The sequence below is a fragment of the Schistocerca gregaria genome, chromosome X, assembly GCF_023897955.1.
Source record: "Schistocerca gregaria isolate iqSchGreg1 chromosome X, iqSchGreg1.2, whole genome shotgun sequence".
In the NCBI taxonomy this organism is placed as follows: domain Eukaryota; kingdom Metazoa; phylum Arthropoda; class Insecta; order Orthoptera; family Acrididae; genus Schistocerca; species Schistocerca gregaria.
In genome coordinates this window covers 528,667,502-528,687,047 of record NC_064931.1, presented here as the reverse complement: position 1 = coordinate 528,687,047, position 19,546 = coordinate 528,667,502, and the positions used below count along the sequence as shown (strand labels likewise).

The window sequence follows — 19,546 nt, the reverse complement described above, 5'->3', positions numbered from 1 at the left end:
TGGATTTGTGATTTCCTGTCAGAGAGGTCACAGTTCGTAGTAACTGACGGAAAGTCATGGAATAAAACAAGAGTGATTTCTGGCGTTACTCAAGGTAGTGTTATAGGCCCTTTGCTCTTCCTTATCTACACTCCTGGAAATTGAAATAAGAACACCGTGAATTCATTGTTCCAGGAAGGGGAAACTTTATTGACACATTCCTGGGGTCAGATACATCACATGATCACACTGACAGAACCACAGGCACATAGACACAGGCAACAGAGCATGCACAATGTCGGCACTAGTACAGTGTATATCCACCTTTCGCAGCAATCAGGCTGCTATTCTCCCATGGAGACGATCGTAGAGATGCTGGATGTAGTCCTGTGGAACGGCTTGCCATGCCATTTCCACCTGGCGCCTCAGTTGGACCAGCGTTCGTGCTGGACGTGCAGACCGCGTGAGACGACGCTTCATCCAGTCCCAAACATGCTCAATGGGGGACAGATCCGGAGATCTTGCTGGCCAGGGTAGTTGACTTACACCTTCTAGAGCACGTTGGGTGGCACGGGATACATGCGGACGTGCATTGTCCTGTTGGAACAGCAAGTTCCCTTGCCGGTCTAGGAATGGTAGAACGATGGGTTCGATGACGGTTTGGATGTACCGTGCACTATTCAGTGTCCCCCGACGATCACCAGAGGTGTACGGCCAGTGTAGGAGATCGCTCCCCACACCATTATGCCGGGTGTTGGCCCTGTGTGCCTCGGTCGTATGCAGTCCTGACTGTGGCGCTCACCTGCACGGCGCCAAACACGCATACCACCATCATTGGCACCAAGGCAGAAGCGACTCTCATCGCTGAAGACGACACGTCTCCATTCGTTCCTCCATTCACGCCTGTCGCGACACCACTCGAGGCGGGCTGCACGGTGTTGGGACGTGAGCGGAAGACGGCCTAACGGTGTGCGGGACCGTAGCCCAGCTTCATGGAGACGGTTGCGAATGGTCCTCGCCGATACCCCAGGAGCAACAGTGTCCCTAATTTGGTGGGAAGTGGCGGTGCGGTCCCCTACGGCACTGCGTAGGATCCTACGGTCTTGGCGTGCATCCGTGCGTCGCTGCGGTCCGGTCCCAGGTCGACGGGCACGTGCACCTTCCGTCGACCACTGGCGACAACATCGATGTACTGTGGAGACCTCACGCCCCACGTGTTGAGCAATTCGGCGGTACGTCCACCCGGCCTCCCGCATGCCCACTATACGCCCTCGCTCAAAGTCCGTCAACTGCACATATGATTCACGTCCACGCTGTCGCGGCATGCTACCAGTATTAAAGACTACGATGGAGCTCCGTATGCCACGGCAAACTGGCTGACATTGACGGCGGCGGTGCACAAATGCTACGCAGCTAGCGCCATTCGACGGCCAACACCGCGGTTCCTGGTGTGTCCGCTGTGCCGTGCGTGTGATCATTGCTTGTACAGCCCTCTCGCAGTGTCCGGAGCAAGTATGGTGGGTCTGACACACCGGTGTCAATGTGTTCTTTTTTCCATTTCCAGGAGTGTATATAAACGATGTGGGAGACAATCTGAGCAGCCGTCTTCGGTTGTTTGCAGATGACGCTGTCGTTTATCAAAAACTGTAAAACGATTTAGAAAAAAATATATGAATGGTGTGAAAAGTGGCAGTTGACCCTGAATAACGAAAAGTGTAAGGTCATCCACGTGAGTGCTAAAAGGAATTTGTTAAAATTTGGTCACGCAATAAATCAGACTAATCTAAAAGCCGTAAATTCAACTAAATGCCTAGGTATTACAATTACGAACAACAAAATTGGAAGGAAGACACAGAAAATGTTGTGGGGAAGCGTTTTATTAGCAGGACACTTAGAAAATGCAACAGACCTACCAAGGAGACTGCCTACACTACGCTTTTCCGACCTCTTTTAGAATAGTGCTGCACGGTGTGGGATCCTTACTAGATAGGACTGACGGAGTACACCGAAAAAGTTCAAAGAAAGGCAGCACGTTTTGTATTATCGCGAAATATGTGAGAAGGTATCACAGAAATGATACACGATTTGGGCTGGAAATCGTTAAAAGAAAGGCGTTTTTCGTTGTGACAGAATCTTCTCACGAAATTCAAATCAACTTTCTCCTCCGAATGCGAAAATATTTTGTGGACACCGACCTACACACCACGATAAAATAATGGAAATCAGAGCTCGTAAGGAAAGATATAGGTGTTAATTCTTTCCGCACGTTATACGAGATTCGAATAATAGAGAACTGTGAAGAGGCACTTAAATGTGATTTGCAGAGTATCCATGTAGATTGTGAAACAGCCGCGCGGTCTTAGGCGCTTTGCCACGGTTCGCGCGGCTCCCCCTTCGGGGATTCGAGTCCTCCCTCGGGCATGGGTGTATGTGCTGTCTTTAGCGTAAGTTAGTTTAAGTTAGATTAAGTAGTGTGTAAGCCTAGTGACCGATGACCTCAGCAGTTTGGTCCAGGAACTCATCACCACCATTAGTCTAAAGATCTTTACGTATGCATTTTGGAGACCATATTTACTGAACATTTTTTTTTTCTTGTGCTGGTCCTTACTACGTACACCTCTGCAAGTTGTCTACCCTACAACTTTAGCAACAACAGTACCGGTACATGTAACCCACTGTCAGAGGCATCAGAACAAGTTTTGCTTTTAACTTTCGACATTTTCCTTTCCAATCCGGGGTCACTTACTTCAAAGTGATCTATTTATCCTTCTCCATCATCCCAGAAACTTTGTGGCATCACGGAATCACCCTATATATAATTATCCCCCCCTCAAAATAATTCAGACCTTTGAGAAAATCAACAAAACTATTCTAACTAGTACGTAAAATGTACGCTAAATGCTAATACCCTCACAGACTTCGAGAAGAATTTAAGAAACCCAATTTCAAACACAGCATGTACTGCTCGATATTAATATTACCGAACCAACAGTTAAATAAATCATGGTTGTAAAATATTAACGCGGATTATTCACAGACGAATGATCTGCGGAAAGATTACCTCCATTTCTGGAAAGATGTGGCATCACCCTAGGCAACACAGAATCTAAAACTTAACTTCTAACATAAACTAAAGAAAGGAAAATATCTTTTGTAGATTTAGAGAAGGCTTTTGACAATGTTGACTAGAATACACGCTTTGTATTCTGAAGCAGGGAGAAGGTATAAGGACGTGAAGGGCAGCAGCGGTTGAGAAGGGAGTGTGACAGAGTTGTAATCTACCCCGACGTTCGTCAATGTATACATCGAGCAGCAAGTAAAGGAAACCAAGAAGAAATTTTGAAAGGCTTGGGAGGTGAAGTAAAAACATTGCGGTTTGCGGATGAGATTGTAATACCGTCAATGACAACAGTATACTTGGAAGGTCACTTGAATGGAATGGATAGTGCCTTGAAGAAAAAAAAAGTTGCACGATAAACATTTAAGTGTCAGGAAGTCGTTTCTGAAAGTATTTGTATGGAGTGTAGCCATCTATGGAAGTGAAACATGGACGATAAATAGATTAGACAATAAGAGAATAGAAGCTTTCGAAATGTGGTGCTACAGAAGAATGCTGAAGATTAGATGGGTAGATCACATAACTAATGAGGAGGTATTGAATAGAATTGGAGAGAAGAGAAGTTTGTGGCACAACTTGACGAGAGGAAGGGATCGGTTGGTAGGAGATGTTCTGAGGCATCAAGGGATCACCAGTTTAGTATTGAAGGGCAGCGTGGAGGGTAAAAATCGTAGAGGGAGACCAAGAGATGAATACACTAAACAGATACAGAAGGATGTAGGTTGCAGTGAGTACTGGGAAATGTAGAAGCTGCACAGGATAGAGTAGCATGGAGAGCTGCATCAAACCAGTCTCAGGACTGAAGACCACAACAACAAAAATGTAAAACAAGGGCAATCGAATGTCGTCTATTTAAACCGAGAGATGCTGAAGGAATTAATTAGGAAATGGGATTCTGAAGGTAGTGGATGAGTTTTACTGTTTGAGCAGTAAAATAACTTTTGAAAAGTGGTGTCACAGAATAATGCTGATGTTTAGATAGATACATGAAGTGACTAATAAGGAGATACTAAATCGAATCGGAAAGGAAAAAAGTCACAGCATGACTAAAACTATTAGGTTAACAGGGTACGTTCTACAATATCAACGAATTGTTAACTTGGCAATGAAGGAAGCCGTGAGTGGGGGAAGGAGTGAAAAAATATAAAAGAATACAAAGACTTGACTACAGTAAGGAGGATTGCGATGGTACCTAAAGGTTATTGCTAGGTGGTTGCTCTTCCGAGCAGCATCTCATACGGCCAAACTATTTGGGTTATGTACAGCTCAGTTTAAAAAGAAAAGTTCGATGTAGTCATAGGGTCGAGGGACATGGCTGCTTTTATTTTCCGCAGATAACTCTTTGCAAATAATAACCTGTAGCTGTGATCCTGCAGTCAGTCAGTCAATGCATTGGCTATAATTTCAAGTTGATAAAATACACAGAAATACAAATAAGAAGTTAAATGAATAATAACAAGGGTTCTATTCTAACGTCTGTAACTAATGTATACAACAGAGAATTATGTTGAATAGTGTTTATTCAAGAAATGACATCTCAAATAAACGGGAAGCGGTCATGTCATATTCAGTTAAAATACAGACAAAGTATCCGTATCAAAAGCAGTAAAGTTACGCAAAAACGAAGTCCATTTCATAACCACAATACACGAAATATTCACCAACTCAAAACAGTTCAGAGTTTAACATCATGATTTATAAATGATCACACACGATACAAGGTAGAGTAATTCATGCCGTGTCTATCCTCAGTTCTGTAATAATAGTGGAAAAGGTTGGAGTCCAACTCTGGAGCACACTCAGACCTCCCGAATTACAAAATCGCTTCAGAAGTTCAAGCATGGTAGCGACCGTTCACCTCCCGGACTCAGACACTTCCACGACTAAATACCATTCGTTACCACAGGAAGGTCTGACTCCCAGTATTCTCCTAAAAGTGCGCAGAAGCGATCCCTTGAGCTCTTCACTCAAAAAATAGACATCGCTTGATTCAACTAGACCATCTCCCAGGCTAAACTAATATATTACAACAATATTTAAACAAAGAAATTTTATAAGCATTCTGTCACACTCAGACCATTCGCAATAAATGTGAATATACGCCGGCTGGTGTGGTCCAGCGGTTCTAGGAGCTTCAGTGTGAAACCGCGCGACTGCTACTGTCGCAGGTTCGAATCCTGCCTCGGGAATGGATGTGTGTCGTGTCCTTAGGTTAGTTAGGTTTAAGTGGTTCTAAGTTTTAGGGGACTGATGACCTCAGATGATGAAGACCATAGTGCTCAGAGTCATTTGAACCATTTGTAAATTTAGGTTTTTCCATAAATAAATTAGCCAGTATTCTTGTGCAAGTGCGCTCACGATATATCACAACAGATCACCGTTAATATTGTGTAAAAAAAAATTATTTATGCCTGGTTGTCAGGAGCGTCTTTTGGCACACTTTTACAAAGTTGATGTCAGCTAACACATGCAACTGACCACTTCTTAAATTGCCATGATTTTTATAATAAATTGCAATTAATATTTAAATAAAATTACTGGCAAAAGAGTAAACAGTCCATTAAATAAATACACAAGTATGAAAAAATATGAGTACTCATGCTGTATTCAATTGCTGTGTAATTGTGAAATATACGATGTTCCAGATAAAAATTTGCATAATGAAACTGTATAAAAAAAGTAACAAATCAAGAAATAAAATAGGTACAGAGACGTAGCTTTCAGAGATGATAGTTATAGTGCAATGTGAGATATCGTATGTTGAAATCGCATTAACCGTTTAAAAGCTGTTCTTTCAGAGGTTCATGGTAAAAATATTTATTCACTGCGAAATATTTACTCCTGTAGTTTTAAGATACTGAATATATTATTATGGCACTGGATGCACCTCACTTATCTGAGGTCGATGTCAGATTTGCATTGTTATTTGACTGCAGATTATTATACACGGAAGCGCCAAAGAAACTGGTATAGACATGTGTATTCAAATACAGAAATATGTAAACAGGCAGAATAAGGCGCTGCGGTCGGCAACGCCTATATAAGATAAATGTCTGATGCAGGTGTTAGATCGGTTACTGCTGCTACAGTGGCAGGTTATCAAGGTTTAACTGGGTTGGAACGTGGTATTGTAGTCGGTGCACGAACGATGAGATATAGCATCTCCGAGGTAGTGATGAAGGGATTTTCCTATACGACCATTACACGGGTATACCGTGAATATCAGGAATTCGGTAAAACATCAAATATCCGACATCGCTGCGGCCGGAAAAAGATCTTGCAAGAACGGGACTAACAACGACTGAAGAGAATCGTTCAACGTGGCGGAAGTGCAGCCCTTCCACAAATTGCTGCAGACTTCAATGGTAGGTCATCGACAAATGTCAGCGTGCGACCCATTCGGTGAAGCATTTGGCCCACTCGTATACCCTTCATGACTGCACGACGCAAAGCTTTACGCCTCATCTGGGCCCGCCTCACCGACATTGGACTATTGATGACTGGAAACGTCTTGCGTGGTCAAACGAGTCTCGTTTCAAATTGTATCGAGCGGATGGACGTGTACGGATATGGAGACAACCCCATGAATCCATGCTTGTCAGCAGTGGACTGTTCAAGCTGATAGATGCTCTCTGATGGTGTGGAGCGTGTTTAGTTGGAGTGATAGAGGCACCTGATACTACTAAGTACGACACTGACATGTGATACGTATGTAAGCATCCTGTCTGATCACGTGCATCCGTTTATGTTCATTTTGCATATCGATGGACTTCGGCAATTCCAGCAGGACAATGCGACACCCCGCACGTCCACAATTGCTACGGAGTGGCTCCAGGAACACTCTTCTCGGTTTAAACACTTCCGCTGGCCGCCAGACTCCCAAGACATGAACATTATTGAGCATATCTGGGATGCCTTGCAAATGTGCTGTTCAGAAGAGATCTTCATCCCCTCGTACTCTCACGGATTTATGGACAGCCCTACGAGATTCATGGTGTCTGTTTCCTCCAGCACTACTTCAGACATTAGTCGAGCCCATGCCACGTCGTATTGTGGCACTTCTGCGTGCTCGGGGGAGGGGGGGGGGGGGGAGGAGGGCTACACACTATTAGGCAGGTGTATCAATTCCTATGGCTCTTCAGTGTAGATTTTCAAAGAGCTGTAAGAAGCCATATTTCAGCGTTTTTGGTGCAGTCTTGCACAAAGACCATGCGAGTAACAGTCTTCCAAATGCCCAGCTTTGGGATTGACACGTTCCTGGTGAGGCTGCTCGTATTTGTACCTGGACTCGCTCGTACCGGTCAAGTAGCCAGATCGGCCGCGGCGCGCCCTGAACCTTGCGCCTGCTATCGTTCAGGCGTAAAATAATTTCACCTTCCCTCAAACCTCCTCCAGGCAGCCAAATCGCTCGCCTACATACGACTAACGTTACAAGCTCAAGTTTATGTAAGTTGTAATAGCTGCGCACTGATGAAGAGGCTTGCTCAGAGTAGAATATACGGAGAGCCGCATCCTATGAGCTTTCAGATTGAAGACGATGACACGTGTAATATAGATTTAAGTGCCATAATAAACAACCGTCTTCAAGTGATTACCAGAGTCATCAACGTTAGTTGCTCAGGGGTAGTCTTGGCTGATTGTAGCTTGCGTTGGTTGCTTCTGTCAGTTAATCCATGACGTTATTTGTTCCATATCCCCGAAGGCTCTGCTCCACGATGAGAGTTACGGAACACAGTGTGTGAATGAGTGATTGGGAGATGGTGACGAAGTAAATATCATGCGGCCCTCAAAGGATATTTGTGTGACCTGTCCCACCCATATAATGGTACGTAAACGTTGTGACACTTTAAGCGAGCAGTTGCACATAACCCAACCAGTAATGAATATTTTGGTAGGTGTTTTTTGCATGGCCATCTTCCAAAAATGGCTCTGAGCACTATGGGACTTAACTTCTGAGGTCATCAGTCCCCTAGAACTTAGAACTACTTAAACCTAACTAACCTAAGGGCATCACACACATCCATGCCCGAGGCAGCAGTCGAACCTGCGACCGTAGCAGTCGCGCGGTTCCAGACTTTAGCGCCTGGAACCGCTCGGCCACCCCGGCCGGCATGGCCATCTTCGGCAGCACTTGTTACAATCAGTTAATATTGGTTTCTCCGACTTGAGTTTACTGCAATGTAATTAAAGAGAATTTTACACCCGACGCGTTTTGCTTTTATTTATAAAGCATCTTCCGTGGTTATTCTGTGGCATGTACAAATATACTTGTCCAACGTACAAACATATTATTCGATTTGCAGAAAAACCAGGGAAGCGAGTCTCGTCTGGTGTAAAACGCTTGTTAACTTAATTACAGCACGCTCAAGACGGAAAGAAACAATAACAACTGACTTTGGTAGGCGATTACCGCACGTCGAGCCCAACGTGTAAATAAGGAGATAGCACTCAGGTGTTTGCTAGACTCCGCTCTTCAGAAAAAGGCTGTTCGGCCCGTGGAGCAACAGCGTTGGCTTTGAAAAACAGACTGGATTCGTGATTTCCCGTCAGAACGGTCACAGTTCGTAGTAATAGACGAAAGTCATCGAGTAAAACAGAAGTAATATCCGGCGTTCCCCGAGGAAGTGTTATAGGCCCTCTATTGTTCCTGATCTCTATTAACGACATAGGAGACAATCTGAGTAGCCGTCTTAGATTTCTGCAGATGATGCTGTCATTTACCGTCTTGTAAAGTCATTAGATGATCAAAACGACTTGCAAAATGATTTAGATAAGATATCTGTATGGTACAAAAAGTGGCAATTGAACCTGAATAAAGAAAAGTGTGACGTTATTCTCATGAGCAGCTAAATTTCGATTACGCGATAAGCCACACAAATCTGAAGGCTGTAAATTCAGCTAAATACTTAGGGATTACAATTACAAATAACCTAAATTGGAACGATAACATAGATGATATTGTGGGTAGAGCAAACCAAATACTGCATTCATTGGCAGAACACTTAGAAGGTGCAACAGGTCTACTAAAGAGACTGCTAACACCACGCTTTTCCGCCCTATTCTGGAGTATTGCTGTGCGGTGTGGGATCCGCATCAGGTGGAACTGGTGGATGACATCGAAAAAGTGCAAAGAAGGACAGCTCGTTCTGTATTATCGCGAAATAGGGGAGATAACTCACAGACATGATACGTGAATTGGAGTGTCAATCATTAAAACAAAGACGTTTTTCGTTGCGACGGGATCTTCTCATGAAATTTCAATCACCAGTTTTCTCCTCCGATTGCGAAAACATTCTGTTGGCACCAACCTACATAGGGAGGAATGATCATCACAATAAAATAAGAGAAATCAGGGCTCACACAGAAAAATTTAAGTGCTTGTTTTTCCTGAGCGCCGTTCGAGAGTGGAGCGGTAGGGAGACAGCTTGAAGGTGGTTCATTGAACCCTCTGCCAGGCACATTATTCTGAATAGCAGAGTAATCACGTAGATTTAGACAGTTTCACTGAGAAGGCACATGTATGCGCGAGACACTCGCGCACATTAAAACCTGGGATACATACTCATGTGCGTCAAAATTTTAAAGGTTGTGCTAATTCAAGCCCTCTGTCTTAATAAATAAAATATATCAGAACCATTTAAACCCCTGCATACAACAGAAAATATGAACATCACAATGTACCTGTGTCCTAGTGTCACGCAGGTGAAACTTGCTCTAAGGAACGCATCCAACGAGAGGGTGCACTAGTGTTCTCTCTTCATAATTATGCTGTACAGATGGAGGTGATATTTTATTTTAACTACTGGTGCAGCATTTGCTTGTAATACTTTGGTAATTTTCATGGTTACTTAAAGCTATAAGCGTTTGTTTTTTCTTCTGTCTCAGTTATGTTGCTAAGTTTTTTGCTAATGAAGATGTCATCCTGTTCAGGTGCATTTTCGCTTCTGATGAAGGTGTATTTAGATATACCGAAACCATGATGAAGGATATCAATAAATCTTTATCCTGCAAATGTTTGGCTGTTATTTACTGTGAAGATTTTTAACAGTTGCTGCTTCAGCCATGTTTAAAATTTTGAAATGTTGTATTACTTTTCTATATAAATTTACGTTTCTATGAAAATCGAACTTTATGTCGGGGGGGGGGGGGGGGCGGAGCAGGCACCTAAACGCGAATCTCGCTTTTAAATATGCACCCTTGGCTAAAAGCTCTGTTAAAGAAACCATACCGTCATGCGTGTGAAGAGGTTTAGAGAATCAACGCCAAATCTAATTTTAAAAAATGCGTGACATAGGTATGAAGGACACTTCTTTCGAATAGAAGTTGGGTCTTCTGCATCTTACCACCTTCCTGAACAACACAAGAAGTTTGCACTGATTTGTCTAACTGAAGGGGATAAGCTTTCAAGAAATTTTAATCTCGCAGAATCAGTGAAGTCTACCTTCTGCAAATATACTTCTAGACTGTTGGATTTTAATATTTCAGGAAGTGTGTAAGGAACAAGCGCAGACTGGTCTGCGCCAATAAGAGTTCAGAAAACCGGATTAATGTAGAGCAATACAATAGAGTATGTGAATTCTACAAATAGACCTAATAGCAATGTGTCCCGCAATTTTCATTTCACGGAGTAGCTGCATTTATCACAACTTTTATGCTGTTAAACCGAAAGAATAACTCAGTCTATTACCATTGTACACTTAGTTACTTGGTTTTGAAAAATTATATCCAAATGTTTGCTGTAATTGAACGTAACGGTAATATAATCACAATGGTTCAAATGGCTCTGAGCACTATGGGACTTACCATCGATGGTCATCAGTCCCCTAGAACTTAGAACTACTTAGACCTAACTAACCTAAGGACATCACACAACAACCAGTCATCACAAAGCAGAGAAAATCCCTGACCCCGCTAATCACAATGTTCCGGTCTTCTTGCCCACGCCTACAAATCTGTCAAATCAAGGGAGACTCAGTTAATCTAATCGATTTTATGACAAACACAGTGTTCCGGGAAAGTACAGATAAAAAAACAGTAAAACCAGAGGGCACTCAAGCTGCAGCTGCTATTTGAATCAGAATCAAGGGCGTCTATACAGTGGCAAGGCGGGGGGGGGGGGGGGGGGGGTCGAAAGGCAAAAAGTACTGTGTAGTCAGATGTTTTTGTTCCAAGAAAGTTATTTAAAAGACGGTATTAAGTAGGTTCTTAACAGGGTCGGAACTGTAACTATTTAGTCTACTTACAAGTTGCCATTCATCTTCCAGATTATTAAAAATACTCCTTAGCCGCCCCCCCCCCCCCCCCCGGGTCTTGCCGCCCCCACCTCCCTACAAACTATCGTATGGGCGCCGTTGATCAGAACAGGTATTAAGAATTTGTGGAGTAAAGGTGAATTCCATGCACCATATGGGCACGAGAAGGAAAATATGATAAATCTAGTAAGATGTACGGGATAAGTTAAGATATCAAATGAATAACACGCTGCGAAAGCACGTTCTGGAAGCATCACGAAACAGCTGTGTACTGGTTTACTTTACGAAGCTTTGCCATACGATCATTTCATCCAAAGAAGTGTGGTCGAGGCTACGATAATTGTGCAAAATATCTTTTATAGAATATTGATGTCTACGAATCAAAGGAATCTTATTGAGCAGGAGACGTGTTGCGCATAGAAGCTGGCGAGAGAGGTAAGTATCAGAAAAACTCCGGTATTGATAAGCCCACAATGATTTATGTCGTAATAAATTTGAATAATCTTAAGGAAATGCGTCTAGTTCACTTTCCTAATCATTGTCGTTGCATTAGCAGTGTATAATGTTCGTATAAAAGGCTAAGCAAATAATTGAAAATATAGTGCCAATTTGGAAATGCTACGAAGTGGTACTCAGGATCATTATAGACATTTGCCAGAATTCAAATTTTCTGTGTGTCTTGATAGTGAAGGCACAGTTTAGCAGCATTAGTCTGTGTCATCGACGGTTGTAACACAGCTTAAATATGCCAACAAAGACTTAAATGGTCACCTTATATATCTAGAAAAGCAGGATCGTATAGGAGCGGAAGGAAACATGAGAATAAGGCATCCCAATTACTGTCAGACGGAATAAAAGGTGCTATTATACTGGAAGACGCGATCGAAGATAACACCGAAGGAAAATATTAGAATAATAGTGTCTCTCCAAGTTAGACAAAATATGCATGAGTGAATGTAAAAAAGAGAATCGCCATTTACACAAAATAGTGGAAGAATAGCTTGTGTGAATAACCCGACACACACACACACACACACACACACACAGAGAGAGAGAGAGAGAGAGAGAGAGAGAGAGAGAGAGAGAGAGAGAGAGACAATTGACTTTTTCTTTTGGTTAAAAAAACGCAAAAGTCAGTTCTAAACGCTTTCCTGGTTCCACAGCATATCAGAAGAAGGAAGTTAATGACAAATTTACGTCTACACTCTGCAAGACACTTTATTGTGCGTGGTGCCAAATAAAACTCTCTGTGCAACAAATTGCATACTGTCTACACTTAAAAAAAAAAGGATGCGTTTAATGCGTAACATAAGACTACAAGCACAGTGTCTCGACATAAAATTACCGTCACAATACTGCTGCAAAAAAGTGTCTGGTTGCAGTTTTATGTACTTACATACGGCTACAAAGTCGTATGTTTTAGTTGTATCCTAAAAGCCGAAAAAGGAAACAGCTCATGGATAACACTAAATACGAGTTTTAAAATGTTCAAAATGATAATCTGTCGGATTAGATGACTCACAGATTAAATGTTACAGATAAAATGCCAACATGAAATTTAAAACTTATTTTGAGAATATTTACGACACTGCACGCCGAAGTTAAGGCCCTCATCTAAAGTGTTTATACGTGATCCGTTACAACCAAGATCACTCCACACACCGCCCAACGAATCATACAGAACAGGTACAAATAATTTACATTGTCGCTGACTGCACCAAATACTTGAAACCGCTTATTTACAACACGAAGCGTAGCAGACGATACCGGTTTTTCATGACAGCCAGACTTGCATCGGACGCAAGTAAAACATTTACGGCCTTATTAAAGATGTGACAAGCAGCTCTCTGTACAAAATACTATCTGTAGCGTCTAATACGCCAATACTTCTGAGAGTAAAGTCACTGATTAAGCTTACCTTAAGTACACCAAGCATCATCTGCTGAACCGACACTAACCGACTACTGACAGTAGCTGAGAATTAGTACCAATTCCGCCCGCTCGGAGCTATGTGTTCCGTTCCGTAACGCGGGAAATACGACCTGTGATTTAGTTTTCAGGACGGAGATTAGCTACAATTAAATGTAGGTATAGTATAATTGCCATCAGCAGACTCGTCAACAGACTACACACGCAACAGAATTCGACAGCAGGTAATTGAAGATTCATGACAGTAGTTTCAGCATTCGATACGCACGAAAACAAAATTATACAAGCTGAGTAAAGGTACAATTTTCTCATTTTCTCTCTTTCTCCCTATCCGTCCTCTTAATACGAGTTTTTCATGGTTTCCTAATTCACTTCAGGCAAATCCAGTTATGGAAGAAAGAGGACAAACAATGTTCATAATTCTTCTTCATATGTCATTGTGACAGAACTAAGAACTAAATACACAGTCTGTCACTCCGTGAGATATGCTTGATTAATTTTCACATTAAGTGCAACTCTCACGTTGTGACACGCAGCTTGCTTTATCACTTACTCCGCAATAAAAACTATTTTGTCAGTTGTGATGGACTCCCTAGCTGTTCCCCCTTGCATAAAAGATAAGTAGATACTAGTGGATTAAGATACTCTTTTGTTTTCCTTACTTAAGCTACATTAAGTCCCCATAGTTGTACATTCAATACAGATGTAGGTGAGATGATGTGTGTAATAAGTGCGTACTGCTACAAGTTCAAAATACTGTGCAAGTTGAGTACTTGTGATACCATCTGACTGTATGTTACCATTATAGTAGTACTGCTCGCCCTATTTTGTGTGCTTTATAATTATGTCGTAACAATTCAATATTTAGCCCATACTATTTTTCTTATTGCAGCAACTCGTTCTGTCCGTAGCAACTTGAGTGAATCAAGTTACCCGAGATCATGTTGTATTTGTTATATCTCGATTATTAAAAAGGGGCGTATAAAGTGCAATGAAGTAATTAAACAGTGTGATATTATTAAGGAACACTGAAAACAAGTCAATGTACAATAAACTTCCTGCAGTGAGACTGTAACACGATTTTTGTAGTAAGAGATGCGTATACTTCTCAGAAGTTAGTAGTAAGTCATTTTTGGCATTGTAGCACTGTCAGAAAATGATACTTCCTAAACTACACATTTGGAAATTGCCCATGATATCTGAATTAGCCCTCTGGTAATGGAACATCTGCCTAATAAGTATATCTTCTAAGTTTCCGCGACTATTCATTATACTAAGCGAAAAAATGGCTCTTGTGAACGAATAAAAGCGTGAATGATCGCTGCGAATGTCCCTTAACTTTTTCCTAAAGTTCTAATGCATTCTTACATTACAGGGAGCAGCCGAAGATAGCTGAACGACGCTTAGAAATATACATGCTACAACTTACAGCAGTACAGTTGTGCAAAACAGTGGTAATAATTAACATGGGTTAAATGTGCATCTGACAGAGAAGTAATTGAATAGCTCCTTGTTGATCCATCTCCCATAATTTAGAACTAGGTCGAAGTGCGATTATTCGTTTTTCTTTAGAGGGTATAACTTTTTCGTACTGTGTCAATTCCAGTTAACAATTTCCATCTGTCGGAAAAGGGGAGGGAGACGATATTTGGCCTAGGATGCGTCTGCTATTCGCTTGTCAGCCATGTGTAACGAAATTTAAATTTTTATGTGTATCCAATATGTCTGTCCCTACCTGTATCACTCAACAAAATACGACATAGGATAAGGAGAAAAGTTATCGTTAAAAAAAAAAATAGTTACACCGTCATATCAGACGAAATTTCAATGAGCTAGAGGTACTGCGGTGATGGTTTGTCCCCAATGCGGATAGATGTCGCCAGTGTGCAGATCCCAGCAACGTATCGCCGTTAACAAGCTGACGGCTGTTTTCCCTTGAACAGCGTTCTTACTGTGAACCATTAGCAAGAATATTTCTGCTGGAAACTGTTTCAAAAGAAATGTGCAAGGCAAGTAGTTAAAGCACCGGAAAATCATCTTCAGTCAACCCACGATTTGGGGAATATGTGACACAGCTGATGTTGCAAGATATCTGAAAGAAAACAAAGATACATTGAAGATTAACAATGCCAATTAACATAACTCCTTTTCTTTTTTGCTGTTAATTTTCAGCTTTTCTTCTGCAATTTCCGATGTAGCAACTTCAGTTGAGATCATGCACGACTTTCTCCGTACATTGTATATTTTTCTGGACCTCTTATTTTGAGTGACAATATTTATTCTCCTTTAAAAATAAATTTTCCGTAATGAACACTGTCTCCAACTTATTTCTTTAGTACAACCATACTACCGACGAACGTTTGTCATTACAAAACTTTTGTATAGTAATTTTCCCCTACAATCACTAACAAACCTTAGATATATGTTACTTACGCTTCGATTACATGTAAGAGAACACGTCACTAAACACTGCTCGTCCAAGAAATTGGAACCATGAGGAACCTTAGTTTACCCGAACTTCGCTCATATCTGTACTACGCTGTACCTAGGGAGCAAACTGAAAAGACATGTGTGTGTATTTCTAAAACGGTTCAAATGGCTCTAAGAACTATAGGACTTAACATCTGAGATCAGTCCCCTAAACTTAGAACTACTTAAACCTAACTAACCTAAGGACATCACACACATCCATGCCCGAGGCAGGATTCGAACCTGCGACCGTCGCAGCGGCGTGGTTCCGGACTGAAGCGCCTAGAACCGCTCTACCACTACGGCCGGCTTGTGTGCGTTTGAATAAAATGTACAACATAAATATGCATTTACTACTTTCGGAGGAATTTGTTCATTATATAATGGACTTGAACGACAAAATTAGTCTACATGTCTTCTTGTTAGTTTTCTTTTTTCAATGAATGTTATACTTCGACTGACTTGCTAACATTGACACCTTGTGGGTTACAAAACTACTGCTTTGTTGCCATCTGTATTCGTCAGATGAAAGGAAAATCCTCCATGCTTTTTCGCTCATGCGCAATTGTCTCAGTGGCGGCCAGGCAATATTTTTCATAATCAGTTCGTCTCCCTCTAGCAGTCAGCGGTGGTTTATCTATTTACCACTGGTTGCACATGCGACGGACGTCACGCTGCCGAGTTTTTCAGGACGAAAGTAATCTTTAGCACTCTTGAGCTCAAACTAATAATACTGTTTAGATTTGTGTGCATGAGTCTGTGTAGCATTTTAAACCACTGAAAATAATAGCTCACTAGTATGAAATTGCGTGCATTTTTCAAACATTTGCAGAATACTTTCGTTGTAAAATTTAACAGTCACTGCGGAAGACGGATACTATTTGTTCGTACCTACATGATAAACGTAATTAACACAGCAACTGAGGAACTATGAATACAGCTAGCAGCAGCGTTATTGAACCACGTTTTACTTATTACAAACTGACATGGGGGATCTAATTAGATGTTTTGTTCCGCTTTGGTCTTCTGTGGATTGTCACAAAATTGTGACGGAAATTTGTCAACAGAGCTTATTTGCCTCAAATATATAATAAAAATTAGATAGAAATGGTTTTTATACATGCGCACACACACCGATCATACAAGGTGCCACGTTCAGATACAATTTCTTTTTGCAAGGATGAAACAGCTACATTATCATATATAGTTCCTCTCCTACAATCACCAGCAATCCTCGCCTAAACACTTCTTACTTTTTACTAGTATTATAGGGAACTGCGTCACTAAACGCCGCCCTTTCAAAAATTTTGTAACAAGAGAAACTTAAGAAATCCCTATACCGCACACGCCCGTTCACTAATATTTAAAATAAACTATAGCAAGAAGAGAACTGAGAACACATGCGTTAACTGGAATAAAATGTAAAACATAAATATGCAATTATTATTTTCGGAGAAATTTGTTTATTACATAAATGACTGGAACGACGAACTCAGACTATATATCTTTCTTGTTGTGTTTTTTCTTTCGATAAACCCACTTTTTAACAGATTTGCCAGTATTGCCACCTGGTGGATTACAAAACTATTGCTTTGTTGCTATCTGTATTCGTCAGATGGCAGGAGAATGCTCCAAGCTTCCGCTCATGCGCAGTTAACTCAGTGGCGGTTAGCCGATGCTTTTCAAAATCAGTTTGTCTCTGTCGAGCAGCCAGCGTCAGTTTATTCATATACCGCACGCCACACATGCTAAACGCTCTGCACTGCCCACTTTTTCAGTACAGACGTTAGCTTTACCAATTTTGACTTGTAACTAATAATACTGTTCATAATTCTGTGCGTGAGTTCGTGAAGCATTTTTAAACCATCGAAAATAACTCAGGATTATGAAATCGTGTGTATTTTCGAACATTTGAAGAATACATTCGCTGTAATTCCAAACGTTCAGTTGCAAAATACGGATATCATACGTTCGTATCTACATAATAAATATAACTAAAGTAGTAACTGAGAAACAGTGATTGCAATTAGTAGCAGTACTACTATATCACATTGTACTTATTACAAACTGACGCAGGAGTTTTAGTTAGATGTTTCGTTCCGCTCTGGTCTTCCGTATATTATTAAAAAATTGCGGCCCAATTTTGTCAACAGAGCTTATTTGCTTTAAATTACTAACAAAGCTCGCATAAAAACAGGTTTTTGTATTCATACGCACCAAACGACGCAGGATACGAACCTCAAGGGGTGGGGGGATGGTTTCTAGGGGTCATGACTATACGGCCACACACCTCCCCCTTCCCCAACATTTTGCTACAAGTGTTTATATTGTGGATATAATCATTTCAAATTTCTCAGCTAACTCCCAGCATCAAAACTTTGAGTACCTGAAGTGGTAAGGAAAATTACAAGCTTTGTTGCACAGAGGATACTTTTCAGTTGCTAGCCCACGCGGATGTATGTTTGGCCTGCGGCTGCACAGAACGTTCCAGCCAGGCAAGAACACTTATTCACCTGATTATATAAATGCCACAAACATTAGATATGCTACATGGTTCGCTAGTCCACAAGTAGAAATGGCAAAGTATATTAAAGTAAATCAAGAAGGAAATCGAAAGACGCGCCACCAATTATAAAATAAATAAAATAAAAAATAAAGTAAATGGAAGATTGTCTTTCCTATGGCGAAAACGACAGAAAGAAATAACAGTCCCCGTATTTACACACTCGCATGCCCATAATCTGCAAATGTGCTCACAGCTTTAGCGGTAAGTAAGGATAACAGTGAACACTCACTCTTATTTTTATATTTTGTAAATCATGACACTGTCAAAGTTGTGAAAGTGTGTTTCCACTATACTTAGAAAATCTACTGCACTTTACCAATGAATGCATTTCAGATAATGTCTTTCTCTGAACTGCAGTTTCTAGGAAATTATGTTAAAAGGATGTGCTGAACATTGATGTAAACAAATTATTATTATTATTATTATTATTATTATTAATCACGTTTTGGCCCTAGCGGCCCACGTCATGTACAACATGGGACGTTTTCAGCGCTTTGTTTCAACTTCCTTTTGTGCCCATATCACCTTTATTCTCTCAGAGCAGGCTTTTTTATCACGTCAGATCAAGTTGCTCTGGCATTCCTGGGTTTTTATGCAAGGCAGATTGTCTAGTCGTGAATTTTGTTCCTAAATATTTTCTTGTGTTGTATATCAAGTTGTGATATTCCTGCTTCTTTCATTGTACGGATCCATTTTATTGTTTCAGTTTTTGCTCTACTGCGAGTTTCCTAGAATTCTGCAACCACTCAAATTAATGTTGCTGGTTCCATTCTTTTAGTATCCCCACAGAATAGATGTTGGTATACTTTTGAGTCTCGTTATTTGCTCTTAGGCTGTGTGTTCCTTTTTCAGTATAATTCGGACCTAACATTTTCATGACTACTTTGGATCTCTCTCTTGAAATTCCTCAATCTGTGTCTTTCTGTTTGAAAAGTGTGTGTCAGGCCCATAAGGACACTCTAGTTTGGCGACTGTTCTGCAGTGCCTCAGTTCGGTGTATTTTGAGGTGCATTTTTTATTGTAGCTGTCTCTTGTAAACCTCCAAGCTGTTTCCCATTTTTGACAACGAATTTCGCAGACAGTATCTTAAATGCCAGTTTCCTTAACGATTTCGCCTAAACATTTGAAATGAGAAATACTCTCGATTTTCCAGCATTTAGGTTTTAGAATTTTGGGTGCCAAATTGTTGCTGGAAAAGTATTTTTTCTTTTTTTCAAACAAGATCTGGAGCCC

General features: G+C 41.1%; 1 long non-coding RNA gene across 1 annotated transcript in view; it reads right to left on the bottom strand.

Annotated features, from left to right (window-relative positions):
- LOC126299065 (uncharacterized) overlaps positions 1 to 13,314 on the bottom strand; it is a 40,421-nt gene extending 27,107 nt beyond the window's left edge. Inside the window, exon 1 of the long non-coding RNA XR_007552716.1 lies at positions 13,268 to 13,314. This is a non-coding gene — a long non-coding RNA (uncharacterized LOC126299065). The remainder of the gene's footprint in view (positions 1 to 13,267) is intronic.
- Between the last annotated feature and the right edge of the window lie 6,232 nt (positions 13,315 to 19,546).